The sequence below is a fragment of the Melospiza georgiana genome, chromosome 2 (assembly GCF_028018845.1).
Source record: "Melospiza georgiana isolate bMelGeo1 chromosome 2, bMelGeo1.pri, whole genome shotgun sequence".
Taxonomy (NCBI): Eukaryota; Metazoa; Chordata; class Aves; order Passeriformes; family Passerellidae; genus Melospiza; species Melospiza georgiana.
Window position 1 is genome coordinate 64142785 of NC_080431.1, and position 23880 is coordinate 64166664.

The 23880-nt window shown below is 42.5% G+C and overlaps 1 protein-coding gene across 6 annotated transcripts in view; it reads right to left on the bottom strand.

Moving 5' to 3' along the window:
• ZMYM2 (zinc finger MYM-type containing 2) overlaps positions 1–6266 on the bottom strand; it is an 87576-nt gene extending 81310 nt beyond the window's left edge. For 5 of the 6 annotated variants that reach the window (XM_058044692.1, XM_058044671.1, XM_058044698.1 and 2 more), the window contains exon 1: positions 6145–6266. The gene's annotated coding sequence lies outside the window, so the exon portion shown is untranslated. Of the gene's footprint in view, positions 1–5077; positions 5108–6144 lie in introns of those variants that run through there. The other variant, XM_058044677.1, reaches the window with a different exon arrangement.
• Between the last annotated feature and the right edge of the window lie 17614 nt (positions 6267–23880).

Consider the following 23880-nt stretch of genomic DNA (forward strand, 5'->3'; position numbering starts at 1 on the left):
TCTCCTAATGATCTGGCCAGCAGAAGTTACATCAGTAGCTCTGGTTCAAATATCTAAGCAGCTTTTGTCCCCATCAGTGCCCGTGTGGAAGCATGTGCCCAAGAATACATGGCTATTCCCATGGGGGAAAGGTGGAACTGAGATGACATCCTGCTTAGCATGTGTTGGGGGTAAAGCTGATGAGCAGGGACTATGCCTGAACAGACTTCTGTGCAGCACTAGGGACACAAATGTTGCTATTACAGCCTTTGGAATCTACAGTGATGCTAACTGAAGGATTCTGATAGTCTTGTAAGGGTTAAAGAAGCTGTACAATAAAGTTCATAAACCTTTTAAACAAAGAAGTAACATATTACACCTTATACTTTTTAGAGACCCAAACACATAGTTTTGCACGACAGCAAACACCATTAAGTAGTCTCATCTCAGACAAACTTAAAAAAATCCTCTTGTGCTGACACTCAGTATGGCTGGCTAGAGCACTGTCAACACCCCAGTGTTTCAAACCAGTATTGCAGCTACTCTGCTAAGATCACTGAACACTTGCTTCTGCATCCCACCTCTGTGATGAGTCCCTGCTATCCCTACAAGATCATTCTCTCAATAGCTGATGGTGAGAAAGGGGCAGAGAAAGAAGTTATGGTAAAGCTAATCCCAAAAAAATTTAGGAAACATGGACAAAAATTAAACATTTAAGCTTGACAACAAACTTATGAAGTACAAATGCCCTCTGAATCAAGAGCAATTTGAAAAAATATGTTGGTGGCAATCTTGTCACTAGAACACAAAATTACCAATCTCCGTAGATTTTACTTATGTGGACTAATAAAATCTGTATTATAACCATTGACTGAAATCACTTTCTTCTGATAGCAAACCAGAGCAAGAAAATAACTTTCATCATTGACATGTCTAGTCCAAGAGATAGTGCAGGTAAAGGGATAAGAAACCCTCAGTGGACCCTGTCCATAAAGGACAGTCACTGATCTCATCTACTACAACTACTGATGTTCTCTTACACACACACATATAACCAAACTCTGTGTGTGTGTGTGTGTGTGTGTGTGTCTTATTGAACTCTGGTGGCACTGAGTTCCACAGAATACAGATAAAATTCATAACTTCTGGAAGTTCATGGAAAAAAACCAATTTCAACTGTCAAAATCATTTAAGTATAAATAAGTGGCATTGAAATCATAGAATAATTTAGGCTGGAAGACACACTTAAGATCAAGTCCAACCATTAAACTGGCATCACCATGTTCACCACTAAATGATGTCCCTACGTTTCACACTTACACATTTTCTAATTTCTTTCAGGGATGGCAACTCCATCCATCACTTTCTTGGGCAGCACGCTTCTATGCCTGACAACCCTTCCAATGAAAAAAAAATTCCCCAACATCTAATCTAAACCTCCCCTGGTGCAACTTGAGGCCATCTTATCCTGTCACTTGTTTCCTGGGAGAAAAGGCCGACTCTCACCTGGCTGCACGCTCCTGTCAGGCAGCTGCAGAGAGTGCTGAGGGCCCCCTGAGCCTCCTTTTCTCCAGGCTGAACACCCCCAGCTCCCTCAGCTGCCCCTCACAGCACTTGTGCTCCAGACCCTTCCCCAGCTCCGCTGCCCTTCCCTGGACACGCTCCAGCCCCTCAATGTCTCTCTGGCACTGAGGGGCCCAGAACTGAGCACAGGATTGGAGCTGTGGCCTCAGCAGTGCTGGGTACAGGGGGACGGTCCCTGCCCTGCTCCTGCTGGCCACACCTGGCTGAGCCAGGCCAGGATGCCATCGGCCTTCTGGGCCACCTGGGCACACGCTGGATTGTATTCAATGGAGCCAACCACAGCAGCAATGAATGCTGCTTAACCATCTGAGCAGGGGGTAAGGGATGGAGATTCACATGACAGCAAAGATGCAAAGCTTGACTGTGCATTAGAAACCACAGAAACACCTGAGAACAGTCACACATGAATCAGCACTTCTCTCCCAAAATAGGTGGCAGGATGAATAGTCCCAATAAAGTGCATTTACACCAATACACACAACATGGGCAACACAGGAGAGCTGGGATAATGCACTGAGCAGCTGAAAAACTATGATATAAAATCAATATAGTGAAAGTCCCAGCTGAAGAGGTCATTACATGCAACTGCATTCCAGAAGTCTCAACTTCTTCCCTCTATCAAAAATTTCTCTTAGAAGTACAAAACACTATCTGATAAACTTGCAAATCTTGGTACAAAATGAAGAAGGTAAATAGTAGCATCTAAATTGAGTAAATTATTCATACATCAAGTTGGCATGTACTGCCAGCCATAAAAGCCAGCAGCACATAGGGCAAGGTATAAATACGGAATACAAGCAAAGCTTCATCTGAACTTTAATGTGTAAGCAAGCAATGCACTTAGCCACAAGAGCATTCAACTACTAAGATTAAACCACTGAAACCAAGTTAAGAAGTTGAAAACACTTCCAGCTCTAGAGTTGAACACAATTTCAGCGGACACAGAACTCCACTGCAACACAGGGGGCTTTTAAGGCCCTCATGAGGCAAGTATTACCTCAAACTTCTCACACTGGACACCTGAGCAGTCTTTTGAACTCTTGTGAACTTCAAATTACAATCCATTTCCACAAATTGGTTGAGTTCATTGTTAATTGTGATGGAAAAATAAACAGTTCTCCGTGAACAGTGAATTTTCCATTAGCAACAATTCTTGATACAAGTTCTTAACAGAACCCCCCATACTGCTTTTGTTGCAGAGTACATCAATTGAGTGCAAACTCAAACAATGTGACAGAATTTCAATAATTCTGTACTTAGTCCTCAAAACCAAAATGAAAACTACTCAAACACCACAAGGCGATTCATGCTTCTGCAGGACCAAAAAAACCAAAACCCAAACCAAACAACCCCAGCAAAAATCTGAGAGACATTGTACCAGCTTTGTACCACATCCCTCTGTACATACTTGAACAAGCTCTACAAAAGACAGAGAAACTTACTTTCATTTTTCCACTGCCACTTTGACATTCTTGCTGATGCAAATCCCTCTTAGCATGTTATTACAGGGTAAGCAACAGTAGAATGCAATCGTATATTTGAAGTCAAAGAGGATTAATAACAACAATGTAAAGCCAATTTAGTAGATAATAAAGTGAATTTATTGCTCTTATTAAGAGACTTCTATTAAAACAAGTTACTTAGTTTAACCACCAAATAACATGGCTGATGAGTTTGGTTGCTAGAGATGACCTTGCAGCAGTAAGCACCACATACATTCCCTCCCAGAACAGCATGGTGCTATCACATGCCATAAGAAGGCTGTACCACCATCCTCACAGCTGGAGGAGGACAATGTGCCACCTACCAGGATGCTTTTGTGCAAGACATTTACTAAGTCTTACAAAGACCTACTGAATCTTAGCTATATGGCCGTTCTTGGCAGTATTCTCATCTTCTCATAAGCAGCCACACAAAGCTGCAATAATTTTTGTCAAACTAGCACCAGTACAGAACAGTCTCCCTCCTTCCAAAGCATCATTTGCCTTGATTGCTCCTAGAAGTAACTTTTTTTGACATGAAGGATCATCAGAAATAAAAAGAACAGCTGTTAGACTGGAATGCATTATGAATGAATCCGAAGTAAAGTTAGATGGTAGTCTTGCATTCAAGATATGGTAAGAGTTAAAAAATTACAATTAAAAATGTTTAACTGCTGTAGCAAGTCAAGGGTTGGAACAGACGACTTTATTAAAGATAACATGCCATGTAAACTCTTACAAGTCTTTGATGTGGTCCGTAATTTTAGATGCCCAGAATAAATACAGATCCGATGGCCTCATCCTAAGCAGTGAGGTTTGCAGCGAACCACTCATTCTTTGTATAGCCACCAAAAAAGTGACAAAGAAAGTTGCAAGCTCCGCAAATCTGGAAAATCTACCACGTAAAGCAGCAAGGGACAGAAACAGAGAGTGGGAAAAAAATTCAAGATACGAGTGGTGGGGAAGACCGCAGCACCTGAATCCGCGCTGCACCCAAGCGAGAGACCCAGGAGGCGAGAGAGGCGCTGCCTTTTTGTTTTGTTCTCGGGCTGCACGTTCCCAGCGGAGCGGCCGCGCCGCCCGACGGCGCCTCTGGCGGCGCAGGCCGCGCACCGCGCCCGGGCCCGCCGCGGCAGCTCCGAGCCTCTCCCGGGTGCCCGCAGCCTCGCCCGCTCCTTCCCTGCGCTACCTGGCGATCCCGGAATCCCCCACGCAGCTCAAAACAGCCCCAGTATTGACAAGGGCAGAAAATAGAGTCAAGTTACGTCCCAGCCGTACCCACAGGGATTGGCAACAAGCCTCTCCTTAAGCCAACCTAGCACCCAACAGAGATCAAAATCTGCTCTGAAAATCCCACACAAACAAAACACCAAAAATGCTCGCTATTGGGAACCTGTGGGTTTCCCCAGTGTCCTCTAGCTTCCTGGAGAAGGGACAAAGCGGATTGCTCAGAAGTCCAGCCAAGGAACCCAACAAAACCACCCAAACAAATCTACGGGTGTAGAGAACCATGTGAATGCACAGAGAGACGATGGAGCGCGCTTCTCCATCGCAAACTGCTGGGTGATATTAAACCTCCCATGCCTCTTCCTAGCTTCGAGATGATACGGGGGACACGTGATTCGAGCAATGGGGGGGGAGAAAATTCAAGATGGCTGAAGGTGTCTTGTCACGGATTTTCATACACGCTCCAGAACTCTAGAGGGCACCCGAAATATGCCCTCCTCCTCCTCCTCCCTCCCGAGCCGGGTAACGTGAGCAGCGGCAGCAGCCCGTCTCTGCCTGCCGGAGTTGGTATTGCAGGAGCGGTGTCTGCAGCAGCAGCGCCCACTCCGCGAGGAGGAGCCGCCTCACAGCCATTACTGGGGCTTCGCCCCAGGGCAGCAGCTACTGATCCCAGGAATTTCCCCACCCAGCCCTGGAGGGACCTCATTTCACCCCTGCCCCCGGAGAATACGGGGCGGGGGGAATGGCTGAAGCCCGCTGGAAGCAGGTCTAGCCAAGGCAGAAACAGATACACAAATAGCACTCACAATGGAGCTCCCTCGCCTTGTTGGTCGCTGCCAAGGCTGCACCAAACTGGGCTGGAGCCTAAGGGAAAGACACGGGGTTAACACGGGGCAGCGAGGATCAGGCAGCGCCCCCAAGGAGCGTTTCCATCGCCTGGCCAGGGCAGGTACTGCCTGCATCACTCACCACTTCCCTTTAATCACAATCTTTCAAATAAATAAATAAATAAACAAACAAATAAATCCACTGCCCTCGCCGAGGGCGGTGGGGTACACCTCACGGCACACCCACGCAGCTTGTCCCCGCTGAAAGAAGGAGGGACAAGGAGCCCTTCCAGGGCGCCGCCACACTGGGGGCTTTCACCGCGAGTGTGGGGGACAGGGCAGCGGTGGCACCCACGGCGGGAAACAGCGAGTATTACCTGCGAACTTGCCCTATCAGCCCTGAACCGGCGCCCGGAGGGGCCGCGGGGCCCTCAGCGGCACGGCCCCGGCGCCGGGCGAGCGCCCGCGCTCCCTGCCCGCTGGCGCGGCAGTTGCCCCTGGTCTCGGGTTTGCCCCCCTGCAGTCGGCCAGCAGCACTACCGCCTCCTGTCCGCCATTAGAGGGACCCAGCCGAACAATACGGGAGGGGAGCCGCGGAGCGCCGGGCAGGGGAGGGGAGAGGAGGGGAGGGAGGTACCCGCGGGGGGGGGGCTGTGAGGGTGGTGGGTGGGGGAGGCACCGGGGCAGAACAACAGCCAAGGGCCTGGCGGGGAAGGGAGGGAGTTAAAATAGGAGGCGCTAGAGCAGACCCGGCCCTTCCCCCAAATACCCCTGCCCCCCCCTTCAGGGCTGCCCCCGGGCGCCCCCCATTTTTCCCCACCGCCCCCCTCCGTGGCGCGATGGTTAAGCGCGGGACTGCCCCCGGTGCCGCCCGCGCCCCTGCCGCCAGAGGTGGCGGCGCGGCAGCGACACCGCGGGGTACTTCGGCCGGGTAGCTGGGAGGCACGGCGGCTGCTCTCCCATCCCCGCCCTGGGGGCCGCTGAGCGCCGCCAGCCCCCCGCCAGCCCGCCCCAGTGAGGCGCAGCGCCCCGCGCCCCCGCCTTACCCGGCTCCCCACCGCCTGCGGGCACGAACCCCCCCGCGGGGGACGCACGCACTCTGCGCTACTCCTCCGGCGCCTCAACTCTAACTCGGTCCAGTCCCGGGCGAAGCGCAGCTGCTGGCGAAGGGGAGGAGGAACCGGGCCAAGGGAGCTCGGGGAGATCCGCCTCCCTGCCCCGGCATTGGCTTTCCCAGAGGGCGGGCTCTGGTGCTGGGCTAGCCGAGTGGGTGCGCCGCCCATCCATCAGAGCCGCCCGCAGCCGGTTGACCCTATAAACTGCCAATCTTCCTCCTGGCCATGCTTGGGGTTCTTCCCACTTTGATCCATCAGGTTTGAGGAACCCGGATCGTTGCCCACCGACCGGCTCGTTACCCGTGCCCCAGGGTTGCGTTGTCGCTCCCCGCGCCGCTCTTTGACAGCGGCAACTTGCAGAAGTTCTCGGTGCCGCCGAGCCGGCTGCGCCCCGCCGGCCGCGGGCAGGGTGCGCTGGCCGTCCCGGCCGTGCGCTCGGTCTCTGCGGGCGCCACCGCTCCGGCCGTGGGGCGCGGGCTCGCCTCTCCCGCTCCGACCCCTGCCGCCGAGCCAAGGGGCTGGCAGCGCTTATCCGAAGGGTCCCACTCTGCTCCTTCCTTCCCCTCACTAGGGTTTTGAACCTGGGGCCATTTCCATGGTGGACAGAGCATGGGTAATGGAAGCATACCCAGAGGGAAAAGGGAGAGTTCACATCTCCTAGGGAGGGCGCCTGACCCGCGTCCCTGCAACCTGCCCCGCCGAGCAGCGCCTCCTCAGCCGAGGACGCCTTGCTGCCCCCGCCCGCCGCGGGGGAGGGCGCCATATCAGCCGCCGACATGGCTCCTGGAGGAGATGGTAGTGGTGGTGGTGCTGGTGGTGGCAGTGGTGGTGGCGTCCTCCATTTTGTCGGAAGCCGCTGCGGGGAGCTTGGTACCAATTCGAACCAACGTGAGGCGCAGCGGGGCGTCCATTTGAACGGCCTCCGTCCGGCTTCCCCGCGGGAAAAAGAGCCGGGTGCCCCCGGCAGTGCCGCGGGGTGGGGACGAGTGCTGCGGCCAGGCGCCGGGAGCCAACTCTCCGCCCGCCCTTCGCCAAAATGGAGGATGCGCGCTTCCCTTGCGCGGTTCCTTCCCCGCGCTGGCCATGGCACCAGCGCCCGCTCCTTCGAGGACCGCGAGAGCGCAGCCACCCGTCTGGCGCGCTGGTCCCGCTCTGCTCCATTCACCCATCCTCCTCTGCCCAGAAGAGGGAGAGAGAGAGCGCGATACCCGCCCTGATCCTCTAGCCGGGATCAATCCATGTCAACCACGCGGAGCAGCGTCCCCCGGGGAGAGAGGCTCTTGTGTGCGCAAGGCGCTGGGTTTCAGCGGCTGGCGCCATTTCCAGTCGGGAGCTGGAGCCCTCCGCGGGATCAGCCTGAGGGACAGCCTTCCTCACGGGCGGCGCAGGAGTCATTGAAGGGATGTTGCCTCTCTCTCAACAAACCTTTGATGTGTTTGGCTAATAATTTTCATGTGTGGGAAAGACGAGAAATTTTCTATCATCCATTGTCACAACAATACATCTAGTGTCTTCCCAATGGTGCCACCCAGAGACACAGGCTCCAGCCAACAACTCAACCTAAAAGCTTATCCGGCACTGTTACTCTAGGTTGTTGGGTGGAATTAATATGGGTTTGGGGTTTTGGGGCTTTTTGTTCAAAACACACTGCTCATCAGATGAAGCTTGGAAGGGCTACTTGATGTGGAGGGACAGAGTTCCCTCAGGGCTGGCAGCAGCTTGCTCATGCCTGCAAAAAAATGTGAGCTGATGGCAAAACAGCTCTAATACAACCACTGCCAAGGAGGAAAGTGCCATGTCTGCATGCATCATCATCCATTTTGAAGATCTCAAAGTTGACCCATAAATTTATATATATTTGATCTGCAGTATCACACTACCAAACTAATTATGTAACCAGAAAGGTGTTGAAATTTTGACATTGAATCCCATTCACTCCATGTCAGCTGGCTCCAGACCATCTTCGTCATTAGCCTGGAATATCTTCTAGGTTGGTAAAATTCAGAGCTGTTTAAACTTGTCCTCCCTATTACATATTTGCCAACGTTCCTAGTCGTATGTGTCAGGAAGATGTCTTTTGTTCTACAACAGTGTTTATCCATAAGCATTTAAGTTCTCATGGAGTTCAGAAAGAAATTCAAGAGGGCTTAAGCACTAGGAATGGATGGTAGAAAACAAGTGTTTTTCTAATTAAGAACACATTAAAAGAAACCTATCATTCTTAGTACTCTATAGTACTAAAAGTAACTGGAGAATACTTTGCATCTTACCACTGCCATAGCAAGAGACATTACCTAATGGTGTTATCTAGGACTATTACATAGCAATAGAACGTTTTCATTAATGTTTTAGATTATAAAGCCTAAACAAAATTTAATGGTTTTGCTTGCACTTTTGGAACTATGTGAAATGTTTTTATATATTAAAGTTTATAACTCCAGAGAACTGTTGTCCCCCTATAGACATGTAACGTTAGTTATAAATTCATATGTTGAAATATAGCCAAAATAATTAAATGCACCGTGACTTTTCCTTTATTTTTTCAACTGACACCAGGAAAAAGGGTGAAAAGTTCAGGCAATGATGTAAATTCCTCTTCTTCTATAGAAACATGTATAATTCAGATAACTTTTAAGAACAATTCATAAGGAGTAATTCTTTTTATGGTTTGAAAGAGTTAGCGTTATTTCGAACTCTTTCAGCAAAATCTCTTCATGAACACCAGAGAACTGAAGCATATGTATTTATAAGCTTCACAACACTTCTTTCATGGACAGGCCTGATGTCAGTAACCTTACTAGAAAATGTCAAACGTACTGACCAGGAGTAGATAAGTTCAACAAAGTTGAGCCAACAGTTTGTTTACCAACTTACAAGAAGAATGACATCCTTCTCTCTGTCATGGAGGACTATTTTCTCAAAAAGCAGTCAACTTTGAACTGAGAAGGACTAATCTGATATATTTTGAAAGGTTTATGTTTGAGCATAAATCTTAAAAGCACTTACCAAGACAACTTTCAAGTGATGCATATTGTATTGTAGTTACAGGATGAACATAGTTTAAAGCCACTTCTTAGAACAACTTTTCTTTTTCCCCCTACCATTTCTTCCAGTTTTCCTTTCTTTTCTGTCCTTAATCTCACTTCTTTATCTACTTACCCTCAGACCCTCTTAGCCACACAAAGAAGAAAGATGTGAACAACCTGTATAGGTTGATGGAACATGTGTTCTCATAGTCATGGCATAATGGAATTCTGATCTACCAGTGTCTGCTCAATACAACTTCAAGAAATAGTAGTGGTTGGAAAAGAAATTAAAAATACAAAATCTAAACAAAAGAAAGCAGAATCTTAAAACACCTATAATCAGTAACAGCTTCATCATTTTGGTTTTGCTTCCTCTATTGGTGTTCTGATTTTTGAGTTTCATCAGGCATAGCAGCTATTCTTTGTAGACTAAAGCTCTGAATGAAAAGATACTTAGGAAAAAACTCTTCACTGTGAGGGTTCTGAAGCTCTGGAGCAGGTTGCCCAGAGAAGCTGTGGATGCCCCATCTCCAGCCATGTTCAAGGCCAGGTTCAATGGAGCTTTGAGCAGCCTGGTCTAGTGGAAGGTGGCCCTGCCCATGCTACAGGGATTGGAACCAGATGGTCTTCAGAGTCCCCTCCCAACCCAAATCAATCTATGATTCCATGATACCATATCTGTGTGTTTGTACTCTACATAACAGAACCCTTAGAATTTTTTAAAAACTACAAAAAAATGCTTTGTACAGGATATTACCTGTGGTATTCATTATGGCTGTTGAACTACATATATATTTTGTAATATTTATAAATAAATCACTATGTAGCTATAAGCAGATTGCATTCAACTGTTTTATATGCAGTTTAATTAACCAAAAGTGATCTTTCCAACAGTTAAATAAGGAGACAATATATTCTATTCTATAAGATTATCATTCATTGCATAGTATAATATGCCTTCAAATTACCTTTATGCCACATCCCATATTTAAATTTTGGAAGAGTAAATAACAACTTATGTTCTGGTCTGGGCAACTTCCCCACTGAAGACATTCCCATACTGAAAGAATAAGATTGTAATACCTACCAGTTGTTCTTCTGAAATAATTTTAAGAGAGCTTACAATAATCAACATAATCTTTACTTGCAAAATAATTTTTATTAATTTTTAAACATTGGAGGATTTTAGTTGGATTCATCTCTTGTCCTAATGGAGCAATGGTATTACAAAACACAAGGTAGGATCTTAAAACTGTAAGAGACTGCTTAGGTCACTGAGTCCACTATCTTGCTATTAGAGGAAACTGTGTCATATAATCCCTTGCAGAAACTTTTCAAGCCCCCTCTTAATGGTAGCCTGATATGTTTACCCCCCACTTCTGTTGCAAATCTGTTCCAGAACTTCATTGTTTTGGTGGTTAGAAACTTCCTTCTAATTTTCAGACTAAATTTATTCAAGAATCCATTTGTTTTTGTGCCAATATTCATCCATTGGCTTAAATAGCTCTTCTCCCTCCCTGGTGTTTAGTTGTGATATATTTATAGACAGCCATCATATTCCCTCTGAGCCTTCCTTTTGCTAGACCAAACACAGATTTTTTAGTCTCTTCTTGCTCAACAGATCTTCAGTCCACTGGTCTGAACTCATCTGTCTGAATGTGAGTTCAAATTCTCATAATAATCCATTTTAGGCTAAATTACTGCATTGTACAGTAGATCAATATTTCCATATCTCCATGGAATATTACAGTCCTGGGTGTGTAGTTGCCTTTTTGTGTAAGTGCATTAGATATCCACCCAGTGGTATCTATGTTCTTTTCTACCACTCAGTTACTGGGAAAGTTCTCCATTAACAGCAAAATTTTTGTTAGCATCCAAGTGCATGACCTTGCATTTTGTATTATCGCAGTTTGTTTTGTTTCCATTAGTTCAATCATCAAGGTCATTCATTGTTTTTCCATATGACATCTCACTGCAGCTCTGTTGATGATACTGCCTAGTTTTGTGGAACCAGCCACTGCAATAAATTTATTTTCTCTTCTTTGCCAAACAATAAGATTCATCCCCAGAATAAGTCCCAAAGAAACCTACTAGAAGATACTATTCATTTTGGTACTCTTCTGCTTGATACTACCTGCTGCCATTTCCTTCATTCTGTTCTGAAAAATATGACCTTACCTCTGGGATTCTCAATGGGTGGCAAAACTCTTCTGCTACTCAGTCCCTCTTTCCCCAGAAGCACTCTACTTAATGATCCTTTTTATGAACTGTCTTAGCACCTGCCCCTTTAAGAAAGGGCAAATAATTTTAATTTCAAACTTCTGAGCTCCTCCATTCAGTTGACTTGATTAACTAGGTCATAGTTTACCAAAATTTGCCTTTTGAATAAAGGGGTTTAGATATAGACCTGCTTTTGTCTTCTTTCCATACAATTTACAGCATCAACTTTCAGGATCATTTTCTACAACCAGTTTTTCTATACTGTCCTGTCCTCAAACTGTAAGTCCAAGTCTAAAATAGCATGATTTTATGTTGGTTTAGTGACATTTTGCTGAGAAAAACTGTCAGCTATGACATTCAGCTATTTTGGGGGTGCTGCCACCATTAATAACATTTGTTCTCCAACCTACTAAATCAATTAAGTAAAAAAAAAAAAGTGAATAGCTTTTTGCCACCTTAGTGAGTTGAAGTGACTTATGTGTCAACCAGGTACCAAAGCCCCCACAAAGACCGCAGAGAAGAGTGTGCAGCCTGAAGGAGGAGAGAATGACTCCGTTTCAGCAGGAGGGAGTTGTTGCATGAACCTAGCTTCTCATCTTACCATAACCTATCTTTGGAGCAGCATCTGTGTATGTATTCCTATATATAAAGAAAATTCCCTATTCTTTCTAAATCCTATTTCTTTCTAGATTTTTCACTTGTGGATCTCAAAAACTATTTGATCACAAGTACTAATCAAATAATGGATTTGCAAGTTAAACCTTTTCTAGTTTCCTGAATAGGATATTTCTACTTAAGAGGTTGAAGATCTCCTCCTGTGGGATGTGTAAGAATAGCACTGAATGAAAGAGCTTCTTTCAAAGGTGTACCTTCACCTTTGTTTCTTTCCATTAAATATGGCTGCTGATATTCCTTTTTTTTATCCTGGTATTTCTCTTACAGAATAACTTGAATAAGACCAGGCTCCACGGTTTCACCACAGGCAAGTTGCTGCATGATAAAGCTGCTGCCAAAAGTAGCAGTCCTGCCTTCTTCTCAGTGACTAGCTATAAATTTATGTCACCTTTCTATGGTGACATGAGCATTCTTGCAGCTAGAAATTGGCCAATTTTCAGTTGGACCAACACGTTGATCTTTCTGCATGTGCAATCAGATGAGTGATAGTGCTTGATAAGGGGGTGCAGTGGAAAGCACAGGGAAAAAATGTATTTTCCTTTTTTGAAACAGCACTACTAGCCTGCAGAAATTGAAGTGATGCTACATATATATAATGGAATCAGTAGTTTTTGGCTGATGATCTGGCTTCTGTTTTATCTCAGTAAGATCCACAATGTAGTTTTTAATTGGTTATTTGCATTGTTTAGAGCTGTCTGAGAGAAAAAAAAACAAAATTGAAAAATATAAAATTGTCAAGTGAATTTTATTTCATAATGCTTAAATTTGGTCAGTTTTTAAACCATTCTTTAATATATTTCTTGTAATAAATTTCATTTTAAAATCAAATTATTCAGAATCATAATAAGATTCTCTTACTACAAATCACTGTGATAATAGTTAAGTAATATTTTGACATTTTCTATTTCATAGGAATAAAATGAAAAAATAGTAATTTTTGTGAACATTTTCATTTTCAAAGCAAAGCCATTTTTCTTCAGTTTCATTTAGTGTCTGAGCAATGAACAAAGTTGCTTTTGCTTTTTTAGGCAACTTGTCCTTTCCTGTTGGATGAGGACTGCACCATAATCAACAGGACTGTCAGGTTGGATTAATGCACTGCTTTTTTATATTCTAAAAGGCCATTTGGAAAAATTAGTTAGGGCAGAACACAGTCAGGGCATTTACTAGAGCGCCTTTCCACAATGGCTTTGTTAAACTGTAGGGTGGATGGGTGAATATTCTAAAGAGCAGAGTCCCTTGCTTGTCACGAGGCTCAGAATATGTCCTGCACAGAGCCTTGCAAGTGGGAAGACTCCAGCCTACTTCCCACAAAGAGAAGATTTTGTGATGGCACTCTCACAAGACTCCTGACTGACCTGACCATTTCTTCCTTTAAAAAGACTACAGACTTGGACTTTGACTTGTGACCCAAAACACAAAATTTTTGCTCTTTAAACATCTGTCATCGTGGTGCAGCCCCTTTTTCATATAAACACTAACAGTGCTCTGTTCTCCATTTCAGACCCCTTACTAGTGCACCATCACCCCCAGAGCTGACTCTGTTGTGGTCTCTTTATTTTTGTGATCTTTCACAGGTCCATAATTTCTTTTTAGTTTTCTAGTGTCTCTTAAGGTACCTTCCCTTCAATCTCTTGCTCTTACTCTAAAAGCATAATTTTGTTCACAGACTTTTCTTCATTTAGTTCAAAACCAAAAACCATTCTTGTTCATCATAACTAAGTGTGTTATACACGAAAAAGTAATTGAAGGAATAGAAACTTTCCAAAGTCTAATGCCTACAGGTTAGGATGTGCAGCATTCCCTACATCCCCATTCAACTTCAGTTCTAAAAGGCCAAATGTGAAATTCACAATGAACTTGTGACATGGCTTTTAAGAACTGCCTTCCATAGTCTCTGCTCTCTGGAGCAGCTGTCTCCAATCCTTGTGTCCCACTGCCTATGTTCAGCTCAACAGGCAGCTCCTTGTCCCTCTTTGTCAGCTTATGGGGATTCAGACTCAAAAATCCCCACCCTGTGATCCCACCTTCAAGCTGTATTGATGTAAATTCAGATTGGATATTAAAAAGTTCTGCACTGAGAGTGTGGTCAACTCTCAGTGAACTGATGGGAAGTGCTCCAGGCCTGTAGGTGTTCAAGTAGGGTTTGAACAAAATTCTCAGATATATGATTTAACTTTTACCTTGTCCTGTGGACAGTCAGGACTTGAACTTTATGATCCTCATGCACCTTTTGCAACTCAGAATATTTTATGATTCCACAGTTCCTTTGACATTTATCACTAGCACATGACAGCTTCACAAACATTAATGCATTTATCCCCACATTATACACATGAGAGAGCATACAGTTAGTGTCACAAATATGTGTTATTTGACTGCCTGGTTTGGATGGCTATTTATCAGGGATATAGCATTTATTTCTACACTTTATTTGGCAATCACCTCTGACATCAACTTTGTTTGCAGTTGAGGAGTCTTCACAGTATGAGGCTGGGTGCCCAGAAAGTGAAAAATACCTATTTCTCATTGCCTGTCCCAAAACTGAATTAAATGAGATTCAGCCTCACACAGGATCCATTGAAACAAGACAATGAGATAATCCACTTGTTCAGGAGATATTCTTCTGTCCAGATAACACACTTTTTCTTCATGAAACCAGGTGCCTCAGTCACTGGACTGTGTAGCTTTTGTACTAGAAAAGGTAAATACAAAGAGTCATACAATCAGCAGGCTACTCCACGTCTTCTCCCTACTCTGAACACTAGATATCTTGTGTACTGAAATAAGTAAGGAATGGAACATTCTGGTTCTAACAGAATGTGATCTCTCACAGATAAAAGACTGTATCTTCCAGGAGTTTGAATTAAGTTTTTACAAGTAACCCAAGTTCGAGTGCTCTCTATTTTTTGTATGTTTTAATGTCTGTATTCTTAAAACTCCCCAAATTACTTTTAAGAGTTAACTGACCCAGAAAAACAACCATCAGAAATTCTGTCTTGTTCAAGCAAATTTATATCCCTGGGACTCATCCAAAAAGTTCAAAACTCACAAGTTTATGGAACAAATTCTGGTGACATAAGCCAATAGCAAATGAAAGCAGGAGAAAAATATAATTCCTGAATTCTGTGTAGCTCAATCATTTGGGAGAGACAAGCTTAAATGTTAGGTTGTCTCTTTACCAGCTAACTCAGGAATCCTGGCCCCTGAGCTGTGTTCCAAAGGACCACACATTCCCTTTTCTTCTGCACCACTACCTGCCCTGCAGCCTCTGTCTGATTCTTCCAATTTCTCACGTCTTAACTTCCAGTTTGAAGATGCACGTCCTGGCACATTTGAGGCTTATATCATAGTCCCCTATTGCTTTGAAGCATTGTTCCAGCTCCCATTCTTTCCTTATCTCAGTAATCATTAAGTCCCTTTGAGCATATCTTCCCACATTTATGTATTCCAGCACCACTTCCCTACTCTAAGTTCTTGGCATTGTAGCAAGCTATTCAGGAATAATGTCAGAGTTTGGACCTCAGACTGGAGCATATCAGTTGGTATGTAATCAAGAATTTATGAATCACAAGCTAACTTGTGCATACAGAGAATTTTCAAACTTACAGGAACATATAAACATAAAAGCAGTCAAACCAAGCGTTTGTTTTGCCCAAGATCCCCTCTCTCACAATGGCCAGTGGACATCCTGAGAACAGCAGAAGACAGCAGTACAGTGATACCTCCCAAATATTCTCTCAGCCTCCATCTTATCACTTTTTCAAATATAGGTCAGTGAATAGAAATCAGGAGATAGAGAGGTAGGAAACAACAGGTTGCATATATTGCCGTGGATCATAGTTGTTAAATACACTTGTTTCAAGGTTTCTTTTGAGCAAACAGGACATTTTTGTGGGTTTTTATTCTGCCCCATGGCTTTTGGTTAATATTTTGTCACATTTTAAAGATTTGAGATTTCAAGATGCCTCACCTTGATCATATTTTCAAAACAACCTACCCAGCCCAAAGTCACTGTTCTGCTGGAGAACAGTTTACCCACTGGGGTAAGTGGCTTGTTTTTCTGCTCAATTAGATACCAAATAATTACTAGACAAGGAATCATAGAATCATAGAATAGAATCATAGAATATCTTTAGTTGGAGGGGACCCACAAGAATCGTTGAGTCCAACTCATGGCCATTGTGGAAAATGGACTGACTGGCTGTTTATGTCAAAATAGATGCTGTGAGACAGTGGAGAATTGGTGAGGCTGAAACCACAAGCTAGACCACTTCCTCATCTTGTGCCTGGGCTTGAGCAAGGCTTAGCAGCTGAATGTTGCCTGGGCTGAAGCAGAGGCCCCAGAGCCCAGTGTTGTCTCAGTAAAGTGCTGAAGAACCTACATCTCTGTGCCAGCCCTCAGCCTCCTTCACTGTGCACAAGCAGCCTTGGTTTAGATCTGTTCCTCTGAGGAGACAATGATGGGAATATAGATCTGGTGAAGGTCAGAGGGCCACCAGTGCTGCCTCAGCCCTGTGGAGGAACACACTGAGGTACCACACTTCTGTGCTGTCTATGTTTCAACTGTAAATTTTGTTCATACCTTCAATCAAACAAAAATTCTGCAAACTCAGTTTGACTAAAGATAACCAGAGACCTTCTTTGTCCCCTTATTTACATATTAAAACCACACTCTAATTGGTCATAATTCAGAAATAATTAGCCACACCAAGCCTCTCTGATGTCTAAGGACTAGTTGGAGCAAGGGGGTTTATTTTCTGCCAAATTTTGTACACTTACTGCACTAACTGTGCAGGACAACCCCAAGGATCACACCATGTGCCTGGGAGCATTGTTCAAACAATTTTTGAACTGTGTTGGGCTCGGTGCTGAGACCACTTCCCTGGGGAGCCTGTTCCACTGCCCAACCACCCTCTGGGTGAAGAACATTTTCATAATGCCCAACTCAAACCTCCCCAGACACAGCTTCATGCTATGCCCTTCATTTCTACCACTGGTCACCAGAGAGAAGAGATTGGCATTGTGAGAAGTGCCAATCTCCCCTCAGTCTCAGGAGGAGGTAGAACTTTGATGTAGCACATAAAAGAGGAAGCTTAAAACCACATAACCTACAAGAGAAAGTTTCATCTGAACTTAAAATATCATTTCTGAGAAATCCCTTTATAACAATGTCAAATGCCACAGATTTTAACTCCCTGCAGTGTAGAGATCTTTAATGTAGTGGAAAAGTGGCAACAGATACATTTTACTGATTGAAAAAATTGAGTAAGACATCTAATTACTGGAGCAAGTAAAACTATGAACTCACCTATGAGGAAAGATCCTAGGCTGGAAACTGCTCTACAAAGACACTCTTCAGAACACTCAATGTAAAATGGCTGGAGATAATTAGTGGAAAATCCCCATTATGAAGAGCTATTCATCAGGACATGACTAGGGAATCAGAGAGAAGAAATTAATGTAATCATGTGTTTCATACAATCTAGGAATGGGAAAGAAATGAGTTTCAGAATTTTCTTGCTATATACCTGATGGGCTGCTGATAATAGCAGCAAAATTTATGATGGCATAATTTACAGAAACTCTTGCTTTAACTTTTGTCAGGACCCACATATGAGAGATGAGAAGTCACTTTCCACTGTATACAGAAGCAGCACATGTGATCCAGTAAGACATTTAGAAAATGCATTTGGGGATCTTCCTTGGTTTTGACTGTAAGCCACTTTGTTAATGCTGCTATTCTGTAAGCACATGTCACTCTCATAAAATGATACAATCATTTAGTAAGAGAGTGCAAGGAACCAATATACATTTGAATATTTCCACATGAAAACTCATCAGCTGGGAAGAAATTTTACCATCTTTAGAATCCAGGTGCTCTGTTCTGGCCTGTGCTAACTGGGTCACAGTGAAATATGATTCTTCAGCACAGTCTTGTAGGCAAGAGGGCCATTATAATCCTTAAATGTATAAAGAATAACATAATAAGATGTTTTAGGGAAATTATATTACAGCTGAATTTGCCAAAGTTGTGGACTAGTACTGAAGTGACCATTGACTGTTTACATTAGTTAGTTTAGTAATTGTTAACACCCAACTTTTGGATGTCATGAAGACAATCTGTACTGAGAGACACCAGTGTAGTGAGAAGCTCAGGTGATTTTAGCTTTGTGTGAATCCTAACTTTACTTAACATTTCTCCCATGGGAAACTTACATTTGGTAGAACCAGGGCACCTTACTCCTTGCTTATGTGGAGGAGGATAGAACAACTGAAAGAAATGTGGAGGTCAGATAGAACAACAACAACAACAAAATACACAGGCTGCACTGGAACTACTTATCAAGCCTTGATATGGACTCTTCATCACTACAAATGTTTAAATTTTTTTTTTCCTAAAAGTTGTACTATAACTCACATGGGAAATAATTCTGAGAAAGTCTTTCATTCAATGTTGTTTAGGCACCCAAATGTCTATTCTGGAATCAATCATCAGAGGAGAGACAACAGCCTTTCCTGGCTTTCTGTCAGTAAAGCCAGCCTGGATATCCTTTTTTTTCAATAATAGGGCCCAGGCAGTTTAGCTAGAATTAAGAATTAAGAAGACAAATGGAAAAATGTCCTGTGACACTTAAAATACATGAGGTCTAATCAGTTCTTCAGAGGAAGGCTGATGAGAGTATCATGTTACTGTTTATTTAGATGTAATTATCCTAAGTAGAATGCACATCAAGGAACAATAGAAAAATTCAGAATGTACAACTGCTAAAGAAGACTTACTATCACTTTCTTGAAAAAGAAAAATTAATTTTTTGCATATTCCTCAGAATATATATCTGTTATTTCTTTGGAAATAAGTGGGACTGTGTCAAGAAATAACTGACTGTGTTACCGGTTTTTCTTCTGGAGGAAACAAATCAACACCCCACGTTGTTGGGAAATTGACTGTATAAGTTATTGTATTTTCTTCTAAGCAGTTTTGTGTTGCTGGTTTTGTTCTTTGTGGCAATTGCTAATTTTGGAGAGCTTTTCAAGCTTGATTAAATTCTAAGAGAAAGATAGCAGGAAAAAACTTGTTGTTTATTTATAAATATCAGTTAATAACTGTTGACCAGTTATTTCTCCTGAACTGAGTTGCATTTCTTAATTCTAATTTTCCCCCAACAATAAACAGCAAAGGGCTTAATTTACTTTACAGTTGCCTAGATGCAAGTTCAGATAGATATTTAAAATTAATAATTACATTGTTGTCAATGTCTGTATTTGCTAGACAAAATAACCTGATTCAGACATTTTTGTGTGGATTACTGGGTGCATTAAGAATTCAGTGCGGTTCTGTATCAAGTCTGTCACTGCTGTGAATATCATCTAAATCACACTAAATGTATAAATCCAATGTGATGCTTTCAGAATTAAAATGAAACTATTTTACTAGAGCTAGAAGCAGAGAGGTAAACAGGAGTTAGTATAACATAAATGAAATTAATATCAAAACCTTTATTTGTTTATTGTAAGATGTGCACTTTTGTAATAAACATTTAGTGTATGGAATGGAATTTCAAAGTGGTTTACTTTTCTTTCTTTCACTGATTCAGAGATGGGTTCAGAAGCTTCACAGAATTCCTACCCCTCCCAATTCCCTCAGTTCTAAAAACTCTAAAGCAGGTGTTTCTCAGACATTTATCACCTTTAAATTTCAGACTCAATGTGATTCATGTAAAAAAAATAGAGAGAAACTACAGCATTTTCCTGTTTTAGTGTTTTCACTTTCCAATTGTCACTTAGAAGCTGATGTACTGAATATTCCCTCTTATATACCAGCTGAAGTAGCAATTTTCTTCAATGTTTAGCAGTGGCCCAGGGAACCATGATTACTCTTCTTTGCTATAAAATGAAGGAATTACTATTTAATAATGAGTGATTGTGAAATATTCAACCATGTTCATAATTTACAAAAATACTCCAGAGGAAAAAGGGAATTAGCTAACCTTTTAGAAAAGATCACTATGAAATTTTCTGCATAGCACAGGATTTTTTAATGCAGGAATGGAATTTTGTTAATCCAGTGTATTTCGCATTATAGAGAAAGAAACATGAAATTTAAGTGCTTGGACAGTATTATTTTTATATGCAAAGTTAATAATACTGTCTTGAGATTAACCTTCTTTCCCAAACATATTCAATGTCTTTTCCTTACTAGCTGTTGACAAGCTTTATTCCAAGATGAGTCTAGCCAAAGTCAATGGATACTGAAAGCAGAATTTTGAAATTAAAACACTTAAAATCATATATATATTTTAATAGCCAAAAATATTTCCACCTACTATTTCTTAACAAGCAGTCGAGCATGCAAACAGGCCACAGCAAAACCCACAGGTTTTTGCTGTAAGTAAAGAAGACACTGAATTCAGGAAGACAGAACTATCAAAGGATTTAGCACATTAAGTAGTCAGTCAATGTATGTCCACTAACAAAGCTAAAAAGAACCAAAGAAAGTTCTGGTGCACGCAGAGGACTGGCATGAATTGGTCAAAAACAAGTGCCGCTGATGGAGTGTCAGGGAAACAATACCGGAGCAGAAAGCAGATCTCAGGAATACCAGTAAGTGCTCAAGAACAAAAGCCAGGAGCATGATTACAACTTAAATGCAAAGAGCAGCAAAGAATTGCAGTGCTCATTAAATGTATTGGGTGGATCTCCTGCAAAAACAGAGACAAAGCTCTAGGATCAGCTTCTAACTTGTCCACTTGTCAGGACTTGATGTGATTAGCTGCAGAGCTGTTGGCCCAGAAAGTAACTCCCAGGGCAATCTGACTGGAGGACACAACAGGACGTGAGCCTTAACACCTCAGTGTTACTTGGATTTCTCAGTGGCGCAAGTGAGCAGCAGCACCTTTCAGCTCCACAATGTACTTTGCAGCTGAGCATGGTTGTAGAGGGAACAGAGTAAAGAGTTTAAAGCCAAACAAAGTAGAAATGCTACTGTGGACTTGTGGCAATATTTCCTCTTGACTATGGGGAAGAACTTTTTTACTGTGCAGGTGGCCAAGCCCTGGAACAGATTGCTTAGAGTAGTTGTGGAGTCTCCCTCAGTGCAGGTATTCAAGAACAATCCTGTGCTGTGTGCTCTAGGATGACCCTGCTTGCGCACAGAGTTTGCATCAGATGACCTACTGCAGTCCCGTTCAACCTTACCTATTTTGTGATTCTGTGAATGCCACTTAGAAGGTTAATTCCATAATGAAAAGTTGGTTTTAGACATTTTGACTATATAGTATGATTTGCTAAAGGGAATTTTAGTCATTGGAGCAGCTCCATTACCTAACACTGGGCCAGAACAGTTACATTCAAATGAAACGTTAAACAGCAGAGAAGTGAGTTGATCTCAATGGACCAAAATTTTCAGTTGTCATTACATTTTTATAATCTGAAATGATTCTTTAATATCATAGTACATATTTGCATATAACTTGTCATCCTCCTCTAGAGACAAGGAAAGTAATATTTTTAAATATCTTAGGATGATATTGAACGCTTTCATATTTTAACTCTTACCTGTGTAGAACAAATTCATGTTTACATGGATAAGATGTTCTGAGAACTGTAAAAGTGTCACCAGCATGGGTATGGAAAGCAACTTATGTCATCAGAGGTAACATTTACAAGTTTTAATTTGCAGTCCTGGACACAGCTCCTTTGTTGAGTGACACATACATCCAGATGGGCTCTTTTACCTACCACACTACAGAAAGAGTACACCTCAGCACGTTCCCAGCAGCGGTGGGAATTTGAGACTGGGTGGGAAGCTTGGGAGGAGATCAACATGGTTCTACCCTTCTTTGTAATTGAAAAAAAGGGATACCTGGAATGGCAAGTGTCCCATTAGAGAAACAAATGTTTTCAAAGACTTGACAATAAAGAGATAAAAAGTAATGACCAGCAGACTAGTAGTGGACTTCTCACATTTTTATCAGTGATGGCAGGTGAGATTATCAAGATACACAACTAGAAGTGGCTCATCTGTTGTGTATGGCACAGACAGAAACCTGTGAATCCTGTGGAAACAAAGAGATGCAACATGAAATCAAAAGTGTGATTGTGCTGGCTATGATGTTATTATATTAAGAAAAGGGACTTGCCTAAGTGAACAACTTACTCCATCTTTATTTGCTTAAAATTACAGTTTAGAATGTACCAAAGATAGTGTAAAGTACCAAAACATTTATTCCTGGCAAACGTACTACTATGAGTAGTAAAAATTACAGTCATTACAGAGGTAGTGCAGTATCTTCTGCAAATATAAATTATAAAGTCAAGGAGAATGGCATCAGCAAGAAGTATAAAAGAAACTGTCTGGCACCTTTGGGAACGGCTAATTACTCTGCAGCAGTCTGTGCACACTGGGTGATCAGAAGGGGTCAGCATGTGACAGTGTGCCATACCAGCTCTGTTTAGAACATCAGACAAATGTTCTGGCACTTTCCAGATACTGATCAGAGAATGAATAATTAATTCCATTTCAGCTACTGTGCTGTATATTTAGGTGCAAAAGGTCTAAAATAATCTTTATTTTATGCAATGAACTATAAATTGTTAAAGTAATAAGGCCCACAAAGAAGAATTCCTTGAACAGACAATAAGTTACAGCGGCTCAGTTCACATATTAATAGCTCCAGCTGCTTTTTGAGGAAATGGTATCAAAATGACACATCAGCCTCTTACCCTCCTGCCATGAATGGTTTAGTGAAATGATTCATTCATCTGTTTGAGAAAGCAATCTGTGCTCCATTCCTGCATGGTATTAAGCTAGCTAGCTCAAGCTAGTTACCAACACAATAATCTTCTGTCTGTAGAAAGGCACTCTGGCACTACCCTTTGTAGGACTTAATTTAAGACCTCACCAGGATGTTCTAATCCTTAAATGCAGAAGGGTACTGAAAATAAATATTATGACTGAATAGTTACAGCTAAAAACAACAGGGCTTTCATGTTACAAAAAATCAAACCAAAACAAAACAAAAAACCCACAAAACCCAAAAGGAAACCCCAAAACAACAACAAAAAAGGATATTATGGAAGCATTTGGAAAGGTGGAGTAATTAGGACAGAGAATGATCCCATCCTCTTCTTCATTGTAATATATGGTAGGGATAATCCATGCTATTAATGTATAGTATAAAATATTGTGAAATCCAAAAGCATGTCTTTGACCATCCCTGCTGGGAGCAGCTGTCTATTTAGATTCAACTCGTTTCTGGACACAAGACAGGATAACGATCAAAGCCTTAAGACAAATTAATAAATCTTTGCTAAATTTTTTATAATTTTGGCTCACGATTTGATCATTTATAACATTCACTAAGCTGAAATCTCATAGAACTAATTAGGTTGTGAAGAAGACATGGAATATTAAGACTGAAAGAGATCTCTCAGGGTCTCCCATTGCTTTGGCTCAATGCAAAATGAATTCTATCGTTATCATCCCCAAACTGCTCTTTAAAACTTTAGTTAGCTTGGTTTTAAACAACCTCTACATCCTCATGAGTTTTATTCCAACTCTTCAACACCTGCAACATTCAAAAGTTTTTTCTAACATCCAGTTTGAATACTCATTGCTTTTTCAGAACAAATATAAACAGACTATGTTTCTAATTTCTTTCAGTCCTTACTTTCTACAACTCTCGTCATTCTTTTGGGCTTCTCCGGACTCTTGCTAGTTGATACATGACCTTGTCCAGAGCCT